At 44.1% G+C, this 12,902-nt stretch overlaps 1 long non-coding RNA gene across 3 annotated transcripts; it reads right to left on the bottom strand.

Annotated features, from left to right (window-relative positions):
• Positions 1-4,445: 4,445 nt before the first annotated feature.
• LOC122458862 lies at positions 4,446-8,640 on the bottom strand. 3 transcript variants are annotated; one of them, XR_006279152.1, is made up of 4 exons: positions 8,538-8,640; positions 7,585-7,653; positions 4,907-4,962; positions 4,446-4,473 (listed from the first exon to the last, which is right to left on the bottom strand). It is a non-coding gene; the product is annotated as an uncharacterized LOC122458862 (long non-coding RNA). The 3 variants fall into 3 exon arrangements; XR_006279150.1 differs by lacking the exon at positions 4,907-4,962 and having other exon boundaries at positions 4,452-4,473; XR_006279151.1 differs by lacking the exon at positions 4,446-4,473 and having other exon boundaries at positions 4,508-4,962.
• Between the last annotated feature and the right edge of the window lie 4,262 nt (positions 8,641-12,902).

Genomic DNA, 12,902 nt, shown 5'->3' with positions numbered 1-12,902 from the left:
AATTCAACTGAGTGCCAGGATTGAAGCTGGGTAATCATTCACGCTCCTTCGCTGGTTATATATAATACGGAAAGTTGAATAATTTAATAATTTCATTCACGTTCTGTTTTCAGTAAAAAGCAGCCATATAATTTCAGCCCAATGTGACGCTTACTTTAGATTAAGGAGAACAACTATGAAGGAGAAAAGTAAACTCTTCAAGGTAAAGAGGTCACATTTAATTTGTACTGTACAGGCTGCAGCAGAAACAAAACAGTCATCGCCCCCAGAAACACTGATTTCATAGAAACGTAAAAGATGCAATATACAGAAAAAAGATCAAGAACCACAGTTTCATAGCCACAAATACTCCAACTTTAAATATCATTTGGGGAGTCCTGAAAATATCCATTGTATTCACTTTACATCAGTGCCTACTAGGAACTGGATACTTTGCCAGGCAAGCTGAGCCTAGTATAAGACTAATATAGGGACAAAGAAGGCTTAATGTTGCCTTTTTAGCTCCCTGCTCTAGAGGTTTGCCAGGGAGCTCTAGGGATTGGTTCAGTCCCCAGAACATCCCCGCTCTGATCTAAATTGCTTCCTTCTGTCTATGGCACCTATGGGGCACTTTGTCAGTTGGGGACAGCTGTGCTCTGACCACACCTCCTTGCGATCAGCCACAACCCCTACTCAGAGGCCTGAGAGCAGGAGACTAGCTATTGAGTTCCCTTAAACTTCCCCTATGCGGGTATTATCTTTAGGAGGCCAGTTAAACCAGATTTACAATCACTTTGAGCTGAGTGATGCAAAAGGGCTGAAGATCTGGCCCTGAGTCTTTCCCTTTGGGACCTATAAAACCTTCAGTAGTGGGTGCAGAAAGACTCTGCCGACAGTCACGAACAAGACAAAAGTACAAAACAATCAGGGAGGATCTGCCTCTTTAATGACATCCGTATCTGATTCTCTTCTTATTAATCAATATAAAGAAAAAAATCTTTCAGGAATTTGGAAAACCCCAGAGAACATGAAGCAAGCTACATTTCTATTTTCAGAACCAAGCTGATCCATCTCCTAGAAGAAAATTTTAACTTAAGACATCCTACTTAAGCTGCCAAACCAAACAAGCCAAGCAATTTGAAAGCTTTTAGCCTGCCTCCACTCTTTGCATCAAAGCTCCACTGTGGCAGCATGTTCAAGTAGTTCATCGGCATACCAGTTCCAAATTCCACCCTGACTGTTTGGTTTAAACAGCTCCAATTCCAAGTTATGCAACCCACATGCACTAGTTTGCAGCCAACTAAGCTTTCAGCTTCCTGCTACATGGTTAGTTGACGGTGCCTAAAATTCCCCTTGCTGTTGCCTGAAAGAGAGTTGCTTCCCTAATATTAAAAGCAAAACCAAACAAATGACGATTTTTTTCATTCACAAATTGTTTAATTTTTCCCATAATAAAGGAACTATTATGGATTGGTCGAGAAGCTCTGTAATGGCACTTTTTTTTTCTGGATCAATTTAAGACTCCTGTCATTGCACTAAGAGAAAAGGAGTGCTTGTGGCACCTTAGAGACTAAAATTTATTTGAACATAAGCTTTCGTGAGCTACAGCTCACTTCATTGGATGTATTCGGTGGAAAATACAGTGGGGAGATTTATATACACACACAGAGAACATGAAACAATGGGTTTTATCATACACACTGTAAGGAGAGTGATCACTTAAGATGAGCCATCACCAGCGGGGGTTGGGGGGGAGGAGGAAAACCTTTCATGGTGACAAGCAAGGTGGGCCATTTCCAGCAGTTAACAAGAATATCTGAGGAACAGTGGGGGGTGGGGTGGGGGGAAGAAATAACATGGGGAAATAGTTTTACTTTGTGTAATGACTCATCCACTCCCAGTCTCTATTCAAGACTAAGTTAATTGTATCCAGTTTGTAAATTAATTCCAATTCAACAGTCTCTCGCTGGAGTCTATTTTTGAAGTTTTTTTGTTGAAGGATAGCCACCCTCAGGTCTGTAATCGAGTGACCAGAGAGATTGAAGTGTTCTCCGACTGGTTTTTGATGGTTATACTGGTTATAATTCTTGATGTCTGATTTGTGTCCATTTATTCTTTTACGTAGAGACTGTCCAGTTTGACCAATGTACATGGCAGAGGGGCATTGCTGGCACATGATGGCATATATCACTTTGGTAGATGCGCAGGTGAACGAGCCTCTGATAGTGTGGCTGATGTGATTAGGCCCTATGATGGTGTCCCCTGAATAAATATGTGAACAGAGTTGGCAACGGGCTTTGTTGCAAGGATAGGGTCCTGGGTTAGTGGTTCTGTTGTGTGGTTGCTGGTGAGTATTTGCTTCAGGTTAGGGGGCTGTCTGTAAGCAAGGACTGGCCTGTCTCCCAAGATCTGTGAGAGTGATGGGTCATCCTTCAGGATAGGTTGTAGATCCTTGATGATGCGTTGGAGAGGTTTTAGTTGGGGGCTGAAGGTGATGGCTAGTGGCGTTCTGTTCTTTTCTTCGTTGGGCCTGTACTGTAGTAGGTGACTTCTGGGTACTCTTCTGGCTCTGTCAATCTGTTTCTTCACTTCAGCAGGTGGGTATTGTAGTTGTAAGAATGCATGATAGAGAGGTTGGAACAAATGCGGTTATATCGTAGAGCTTGGCTGTAGACAATGGATCGTGTGGTGTGATCTGGATGAAAGCTAGAGGCATGTAGGTAGGAATAGCAGTCAGTAGGTTTTCGATATAGGGTGGTGTTTATGTGACCATCGCTTATTAGCACCGTAGTGTCCAGGAAGTGAATCTCTTGTGTGGACTGGTCCAGGCTGAGGTTGATGTTGGGATGGAAATTGTTGAAATCATGGTGGAATTCCTCAAGGGCTTCTTTTCCATGGGTCCAGATGATGAAGATGTCATCAATGTAGCGCAAGTAGAGTAGGGGCATTAGGGGACGAGAGCTGAGGAAGTGTTGTTCTAAGTCAGCCATAAAAATGTTGGCATACTGTGGGGCCATATGGGTACCCATTGCAGTGCTGCTGATTTGAAGGTATACATTGTCCCCAAATGTGAAATAGTTATGGGTGAGGACAAAGTCACAAAGTTCAGCCACCAGGTTAGTCGTGACATTATCGGGGATACTGTTCCTGATGGCTTGTAGTCCATCTTTGTGTGGAATGTTGGTGTAGAGGGCTTCTACATCCATAGTGGCTAGGATGGTGTTTTTAGGAAGATCACCGATGGATTGTAGTTTCCTCAGGAAGTCAGTGGTGTCTCGAAGATAGCTGGGAGTGCTGGTAACGTAGGGCCTGAGGAGGGAGTCTACATAGCAGGGTTGTCTGGCTGTCAGAGTGCCAATGCCTGAGATGATGGGGCATCCAGGATTTCCAGGTTTATGGATCTTGGGTAGCAGATAGAATACCCCAGGTCGGGGTTCCAGGGGTGTGTCTGTGTGGATTTGTTCTTGTACTTTTTCATGGAGTTTCTTGAGCAAATGCTGTAGTTTCTTTTGGTAACTCTCAGTGGGATCAGAGGGTAATGGCTTGTAGAAAGTGATATTGGAGAGCTGCCTAGTAGCATCTTGTTCATATTCCGACCTATTCATGATGACGATATCACCTCCTTTGTCAGCCTTTTTGATTATGATGTCAGAGTTGTTTCTGAGGCTGTGGATGGCATTCAGGGGACACCATCATAGGGCCTAATCACAGCAGCCACACTATCAGAGGCTCGTTCACCTGTGCATCTACCAATGTGATATATGCCATCATGTGCCAGCAATGCCCCTCTGCCATGTACATTGGTCAAACTGGACAGTCTCTACATAAAAGAATAAATGGACACAAATCAGACATCAAGAATTATAACATTCAAAAACCAGTCGGAGAACACTTCAATCTCTCTGGTCACTCGATTACAGACCTGAGAGTGGCTATCCTTCAACAAAAAAACTTCAAAAACAGACTCCAGCGAGAGACTGTTGAATTGGAATTAATTTGCAAACTGGATACAATTAACTCAGGCTTGAATAGAGACTGGGAGTGGATGAGTCATTATACAAAGTAAACCTATTTCCCCATGTTATTTCTCCCCCCCACCCCACCCCCCACTGTTCCTCAGATATTCTTGTTAACTGCTGGAAATGGCCCACCTTGCTTGTCACCATGAAAGGTTTTCCTCCTTCCCCCCACCCCCCGCTGGTGATGGCTCATCTTAAGTGATCACTCTCCTTACAGTGTGTATGATAAAACCCATTGTTTCATGTTCGCTGTGTGTGTGTATATAAATCTCCCCACTGTATTTTCCACCGAATACATCCAATGAAGTGAGCTGTAGCTCATGAAAGCTTATACTCAAATAAATTTGTTAGTCTCTAAGATGCCACAAGTACTCCTTTTCTTTTTGCGAATACAGACTAACACGGCTGCTACTCTGAAACATATGATTGCGCTGTAATTCTCAGCTGACATTTGGACAAGGTGAAAGAGAGCTTGCTGGTGACTCAGAAAAAAAGTTTTCATTGTCAAAAAAAAAAAAAGACATTGCATGATTAAAAACACACTGTTGCTACAAAGTGCTTCCCACAGCACTTCAGTCTGTCACTCAAGTTATTCAAACTCATTGTTCAAGTCCCCTCCACTGAAGCAGCCACTACATTACAGTTCTTTGCTAATGCAAGCAGGAAGTCCCACAATAAAAAAAACAACCTTTCAAGATACTTCACACAAGAGTCCTTCTCTTTTGTGAAGTAAAAACTCTGATCATATTGCAAGCCTAGAAATATAAAGTTAATTGTTTCCTTCTTTACTCATTTTTAAGATTTCCCCTTTTTCTCCCCCATGTCTAAATTGTTAAGTTGTTTTTTTTTCATTTCATCTATCCATGTCATGTTTGTTTCTTACACAAAAATCAAATGTGGTCACTTACACTTTTCTTGAGGACAAACACATCTTGATATCATCTCCTGCTCCACCATGATGCTTCTATTGGATATTTCAAAGATCCCTTGAATAGCACTTTGAAAAGCCAAGCTCACTTATGCAAACTTCTGGTCTTCTCTCATACGCTTTGTTCCCGTGCATTGTCACATTACAATTCCTAAGCTGTTGTTATTTTCCCTCCTGAAAAACCTGTGAAACAGGTCCAGGAACACACATCTAATGTTTTAATTGATTCATTGCAACAAATATCCACCCTTAACAAAAAAAATGCTCTGTGCAGTGTGTTGTTAAAGGGAGTAGTCACCTAACACTTCATCTGAAGTTCCACAACCCACAGAGTCTAGCAGCCTCGGTACTTTAAAGGGAAATTAGTTTAAAATTAATTTCTGGATTTGTGAAAAACACAGGAGAGAATTTAAAATAAAAATTACATACTGAATAAACTCTATCCATCTGCGTATTACGACAGGTCTGCTCTTTCTTTTATGTAAGTATTTGGGTGCTTGCTCTCATTAATGTTGCTTTGTATATGTCACTGGAAAACAGCCGTGTTGTATGTGCAGTTTGGGTGTATGTATTTTGGCTGTGCTTGGGTACAAATGAAAAATACAGACAAATTAAAAAGCTATTTAATCACTTTGTCATTCTTAATGTTTGGTATTTGTCCGCTCTTCTATAAAAGTCTGTCTCTTTTCTCCTAATAAATAGTAGCTCTGGGGACTTAGGATATTTTGCTGCTGTGGAATAATTGGTGTTTTTTCTCTTTTAACCCTGGGCTGGTTTATTATTACATTCATGGAAGCACCTTACTCCCATTAAAGCCTCAAATGCAACAATATGACTGGTCAATTAGTAGAGGTTATTCAGCAGTAAATGCTTACACTCATTAGTAACAGGTTTCAGAGTAGCAGTCGTGTTAGTCTGTATTCGCAAAAAGAAAAGGAGTACTTGTGGCACCTTAGAGACTAACAAATTTATTAGAGCATAAGCTTTCATGAGCTACAGCTCATCCGATGAAGTGAGCTGTAGCTCACAAAAGCTTATGCTCTAATAAATTTGTTAGTCTCTAAGGTGCCACAAGTACTCCTTTTCTTTTTACTCATTAGTAAAATGATCACATGGAGATAATAATATCATATGTCTGTGAAGTGCCAGGCACACATGGGCACTATGCACAAAAAAAGTGAATACTGAACAACTGAAAAAGGCCTCTTGGTTTTTCCTAGTTACATTAGATGATGCTTTTGTCATTTAGAAATAGAGCACTGGATTGTTGTTCACTCCTGAGCAAGTAATTACAGTGAAGACAGTGGTATGGAAACTTCCCGACCACTTATAACCCCATCTCTGCTGAAGCCAGTCCCAGTAGTCTGTACCACTACAGAGTGCAAGGCTAGCTCCTTGCTAGGGGCTCCTGGGCTACTCCTCACCCTCACCTCTGCACCAGACAACAACGCTGGCTGGCCAAGGATGGGACAGACTCTGCATCCTCCTAAGTGGTGGGAGAGCAAGAGCCTCCCTCTGTGAGCCAGGGAGAATAGAGTGGGCATTGTGCCAAAGATATAATGTCTCTTGGGGCAGAACAGCGGCAGACCACCCCAGCACAGTTCTGTACCTTAATGGCACAAACTGGTCTTGAGTGATTTGAGCATCGTGGGCCCAATTCCGCTCTGCATCTCCTGGGATAGGCAGCACAAAAGTTTGCAGTCCAAGGTGTTTTTACACCACCTTTGCATCAAAATGGACCCTGGCATAACTTAGAACAGCCTCAAGGGCTGCTTTTCTTTACAGCAGCCTTGGCCTCTTCTGTGCAGCCTAGCTCTAAAGCACTGAATGCTTCATCTACGCCCCGCCTCCTAACCCGTTCCATGCCCCTTCCCACTATGGTATGCCCTGTGTATACATCAGCCATAGGGTGCTCCTGCACTACGGGAATTCTCCTCCAGTCCAGTTATGGCCCCTCTCCTTTGCCAGAGTGTCAGAGGGGCCAGAGCAGGATCCAGAACTGGTCCCCATGAAGACTGTATTCATTTAATAGCTAGAATGCCCTGCTAGACTGATTTTCTAACTGCAAGCAACAGCCAGTAACAGCCTCCTATCTCTGTAGCTACTGCATGCTTGCCCATACCATGCCGTGTTGAGAGGGAGGCAGTACAGTTTAATGGTTAGCAGGTAACTGGAAACCAGGAGACCTGAGTTCTGTTCCTGACTCTGCTTCTAATTTGTTCTGTCACTTTGGGCAAGTTGATTCATCGTTCTATACCTCTTTGCCTAGCTCTACAACAGAGATAATGACAGTTCCCTCCCTTTGTAAAGTGCTTTGAAATCTCTGGATGAAAGAGGACATGAAGGAGCCAAGTGTTGTAATTAGTCACTTGCAAAACATTATGATGTGTCAGACGACATCTGAAATACCACATATATAAAGTGCTGTGTTTAAAGAAAAGAAATTAGCAATGGAATGTGACCTATCATAATAATACTAAAAAAGGTACTGGGTAATTTGGCAAACGTTCAATTTCTGTTCTCACCATGGAACCCTGTCAAACAAGCTAAATCACTTGTCACCTCTAGGAACAATAAGTTGTCATGGAAATAGCAAGTCCATTGGAGGCTGCTCAGAGGAAAATGACATAATATGGCAATTTCCTGTCTTTATCTCACCTGGATAAATAAAATCTCTCACTTTTCATATGGCTGGTGCATCACATTCTCCAGATATTGTCTGTCTCACTGAAACACAAACTCAAAGGGTTATTTTCTCATTTGTGGATAGTTTTGAATGGATATATTCCAGTTCAAATAGGTTGTGCGGCTGGACTTAATTTCATGTGAGTATTGTACTTAATACTTAGTGAACAAAGTAGACGAGTTGTTTGTATTTAGTCACATTTTGATGTGACTGCTCATAGAGGACACCCTCCCTAGTTAAGAGTTTTGTAAAGAAAATATCAAGGTATAATTCACCCTTGCAGGCATAGGCACCAACTCCATGGGTGCTCTGGGGCTGGAGCACACATGGGGAAAAAAAAAAGTAGGTGCTCAGCACCCACCAGCAGGCCCTGCCGATCAGCTCCTCCCAGCGCCTCCCGCCCACTGAGAATCAGGGGTTCAGCTGTGGGCAGGAGGTGCTGGGGAGGGATGGAGTGAGGGCAAGGCACGCTCAGGGGGGAGGAACTGAGCAAGAAAAGGAGGGGCGGAGTTGAAGCAGGGGTGGAAAGAGGTGGGGTGGAGGCAGAGCGGGGGCAGGAAGAGGTGGTGCTGGGGTGGGGCTTTGGGGAAAAGGGTGGAGTGCGGGTAGGGCTTGGGGCGGAGAGGGGGTTGAACACTCCTTTGTCAGCTGTGTTGGCCAGCCCTGAGCTAGGATTGCAAGCATCTTGCATCATTGTACAGCCATTCTGAGACAGACTTTCTGCAACCAAGGGCCCACAGCCTGGGTTTCAATAGCAGAGCTTACTCCTTAATCTCCACTTTAGACTCCCACACAAAAGGCGTTGTTAATTTAGGATTAAGTTTGCTAGACTTCATATCTCACCAATACAAGGAAATCCAATGTTCACTCATTCAATATCCCACCTACACTCTACTCATCAGTTACCTTTCTCCAGCCCACTCACCTCTTTTTTCCCCTTCACAGTCCAGGCACGCTCATCCTGAAGAGCCAGCTGACACGCTTAACTCTGCCATGATGTGCTGATGATTCACATAGGGCTGATAACTAATTGAGACAGATTTAATTTGGCTTTCATGAATTGCATTGCTTGTAGAGTTGTGCTGTTGTGTTTAAGGGAGCAGGGTGATTCATTGAGCCCTTTTCCTCCTTCCATACTCACTAAACCAATTCCAAATATAAATCTTTTTATCATTTTCCTCTTCTTTTTTATGAGTTAAAATGCTGGAGAATATATTGAATGGAGTTACATCAGCCTAACACTAGAGTAACTCAGTGGTGAATCGGACCCTCAAAATACAAAGGTCTGTATTTGAGCCTTTTGGCATTATCATTCTATGCATTGGTCAATGTGATTGTGCAAAACACTTATGGGAAAGACTATATGGAAACATCTTTTCAGGAAACTCTCTCATTGTTTGCAAAATCACAGTGACCCATCCTGGAAGTTTGCCTTGCATCTTGATACAAAGCCCTGTACATGATTTAGCATGACTGGTCAGTTTTATTACACAGACAAATGGTAGATGTATAACGTGTTCTTTTCTTATTTCATAACCCATGAACTTCAGAGTCGGACTCTAAAGTTAGAGAGCTAGCATGTTACAGTAATTTTTGATAATGAAAGAATCTCTTTGCCTCTGTATGCCTCAGTTTCCTCGACTATAAAATAGAGCTAATCAAGGATTCATTTATTATCCGCATTTTACAGGGTGGGACACTGAGACACAGTTGGGGCCTATCAACACTCTAGGTCTGTAGCCCATTTGTAAGCTGTTGACACCCACATGTTGTTCAGAGCCGATGCATAACACCACTCAAAGCATGTGTTCTGTGCTCAGCCCCCATGGAACAGCTGGGCTGGACAGCCTTTTATCACTGTGCTGTGGGGAGTAGGTACTGGGCACTCAGGATCTTAAGAGGCTCTCAAGGTTACAACCCGTATAGGAAAGGGAGAGAGAATAAAAGTGGTGGGCTCGTGGCACTTGACATTAGACATATCATTTACCTGTTTAAAGTTCTTAGTTATTGAGAACCCCAAGACTTTGAATGGACAGGGGTCAATCTGCTAACTAACCCAGCCCAACAGAGGAACCAGTGGGGGCTGGTAGAGTTCACTGAATCCAAACCAGGGAGCAGGTTCAGTTTCTCCTTTAGCACCTGTCTGACTTGTGGAAAGATAATTTGGTTCACATGGGGCACTTCCTATTGGGAGACAAACAGGGGAGGTCTCACATAGCCAGTAGTAAATGATCCTTGGAAATTTTAAAAAATTATAGATATTTTTCTAACACAAAGTCTTGGACCCGACTAGGGGTGTCTGTATTGTGGGCCTCATTGTGGTGGAGAAAGATGAACAGATCGCTGGACTGGGTATAACAGAAGCAGGTCCCTCCTTCCCTCAGGGAGGGACTGACAGGCAGTTGCTGAGGAAGAGCTCCTGCCTTCACTCAGGACCTGCAAGGTAGAGGTCCTTCCTCTTGCCTGGTCTGCCCACAAGTGAGCTGTTCTGCTCCTGTCAGGGTTCCCTCTCAACTGTGAGCTCCGGGGTACAGATGTGGGGACCTGCATGAAAGACCCCCTAAGCTTATTTCTACCAGAGGGGAAAAAACCTTGAAGTTACAGCTTTTCATACTGTTAATGGCTAAGAAGCCCAGCAGGACTGAGAGCCTATTTTTGCAAGTGGAGCTTTTTGTTATATTGTGTACATTGATCTAAAGCGGCTGATGCATATTTTGAGTAGCAAGTTGTTACCACACCTAGCAGTAACAATGTGAATTTTGAATCCTTTTTTTATCCTGGCTTTTCCTTAACTCCTTGGAAGGTGGCTTTAGATGATGCTTCATGCATCAGGCATTCTTTTGCCCTGTTTTGTCCTGGCTTTTCTTTTGCAGGGCTCAGGAGGAGGGTTTGGGAGAATCCACTCTGCTGCATGCAGAAGGCTGACTTCTAATCCAAAAAATAGTTAATTTTGATCCTGATTTCCTTCCTCTCCTGGAAGGTGATGTTCAGAAGTTTTTCATGGAGCATGAATTCCAGATGAATTTTTCAGATTTCTGAGTAGAGAGAACTTTTGTAGACCACCCTCCCCTTGTCCCCAGTAGCTTAATAAACCATTGCAATCATTGATGTGCTGTTCACACATCATTTCCGTGAATAGATCCTCTGCATGCTTTGCCTGGAAAATTACTAGGTTTTCCAATATTTCTAAAATATTAAGGGATTCCCCTGCAATAAAGAAAGTCAGAGTCAGTATTGGTAAATATCCCCAGAACACAACTTCAGCCTACCCTGCATCAGCCATATCCAGCTTCTTAAGTTTTTGGTATTGATTTAAAGTAAAATCAACAAGTTGATGCATAGTCAACCTGTGGAACTCTTTGCCAGAGGATGTTGAGAAAGCCAAGACTATAACAGGGTTCAAAAAATAACTAGATAAATTCATGGAGGATAGGTCCATCAATGGCTATTAGCCAGGATGGGCAGGGATGATGTCCCTAGCCTCTGTTTGCCAGAAGCTGGGAATGGGTGACAGGAGACAGATCACTTGATTATTACCTCTTCTGTTCATTCCCTCTGGGGCACCTGGCTTTGGTCAATGTCAGAAGACAGGATACTGGGCTAGATGGACCTTTGGTCTGACCCAGTATGTCCGGTCTTATGTTCTTATGTAAAATCAAGGTTACTCACACACCTGCATTGGGTGGGCTTGTGCTTGTGGGAATCTTCCAAGGGCAGAAGCATTCCACAATGTTGCAAATCATGGCCTTGTGGACGGACAGAAAGCAAATTGGGGGATTCTTTCTCCTGCCCCCCGCCCCATGGTAATAGAATGAGTATTGCCTCTGTTACGTTCCATTGGAAGACACTCCAACACCTGCTGGCTCAAGCCTACTGTCTGGAACTGTGGGTGGCCAGCAGTGGGCCAGAAGGAGGAGGACCATGCATGAGCTTTTGGAGATAGGGGCAAGGAGGAGCAAAAAGCACCTTGCTTTCAAAAGAGCCAAGGAGGAGAGGGACACAGTCCATAAAGAAAAACTGCTCCAGGGGTTCCTGGATGAAAAGAAGAGGAGCAGGACTGATTGCTCAGGAAGAGAATGCTGGATATGTGGGCCAGCAGGGTGGTTCATCCAGCTCAGCGTCACAGCACCAGTGCATGTGCCAGTTGCAATGTCTGCAGGTGTGCAGGTCCATGTAGACCTGACAGTGGAATGGTGTTCCTGGTCCTGGTTCATGATGGTTGGAGGGTGGAGTTTGTGGCAGAGGTAGTGAGCAAAATAGCAGATGGAATTTCTGTTCCAAACTATTGACAGATGTGTGTCTGAGAGAAAGATCCTCTAATCCCTGTCGAAGAGACATACCCGTCTCCAAGACCAGTGAGTTGGCAGAGTGCATACTGGTTTATGCCATATATTACACCTTTTCTGACCAGCCCATAACTCTCCAATTCCCTGATTAATGTTCTTCTGACACTTAATAGCCTGAATATTTTTGCCATAGCGATTATTCAGATGCTCAGCAAAATCTGCCAGGTCCTGCTCCCACATGGTGCCTTACTTTCCCCCTCTCTGAAGTGTGGAGAATCCTGACCCACATGCAGAAAGTGTTTGATCCTCTGTTTTTGCTTCCCAAGTACCTACCCTCCTTGCCCAACCCGGCTTCTGCCCTATTCCCCAAACTTCCATGCCACGTTAGTGCTTTTCTCACTCCCAAATCTGCAAGGTCTCATACACAGTCCCCCGCCAGCACAGGGAAGCTGCCCTTGGCTCTGGAGCTGCAATCATATGCCCTGAGCACTGTCCTGCACCATATTCACCATGTGCAGATAGATCATCAACTATCTCTATCTCTATTCCATCTCTATCCCAGGTGCAGGATGGCCTCTGGTCCTTGCTCCCTCAGGCAGCTGGAGCTGCTGAGATAGGAGTGGGGTTGGCAGAGCATGGGAACAGCCCATGAGGTTAAGAAATGGCAGGGAGATCCTTTTCCCTCCAGGGGAGATTACTTTGTCCCTCCATGAGAGGTCCTTTCTTTCTTCATCCTGTGCTTTGGTTCCTGGACTCTGCCCAGAAGGCCAGCACCCATCCCTCCCGACTTGGCTCTTCCATATCCTGCTGTGCACCTACACTTCCCTGTCTTTCTCTCCTAGGGTCTTGTCCTATGTGCTCAGCCTGGCCCCTTCCTGACTTGTCCCTGACCTTTAAAGGATTATCCAAGCCCATCCCAGGCCTGCTCCCCTTGGGGTCTCTCTCCTGGCTGAGCACAGGCTGCCCTTATATCTCCCAGCAGGCTTGGTTCCTAGTCACATGCT

This window comes from Dermochelys coriacea, chromosome 2 (assembly GCF_009764565.3).
Source record: "Dermochelys coriacea isolate rDerCor1 chromosome 2, rDerCor1.pri.v4, whole genome shotgun sequence".
Taxonomy (NCBI): domain Eukaryota; kingdom Metazoa; phylum Chordata; order Testudines; family Dermochelyidae; genus Dermochelys; species Dermochelys coriacea.
The sequence above is the reverse complement of the archived record's forward strand: the minus strand, read 5'-3'. Positions and strand labels throughout refer to the sequence as shown.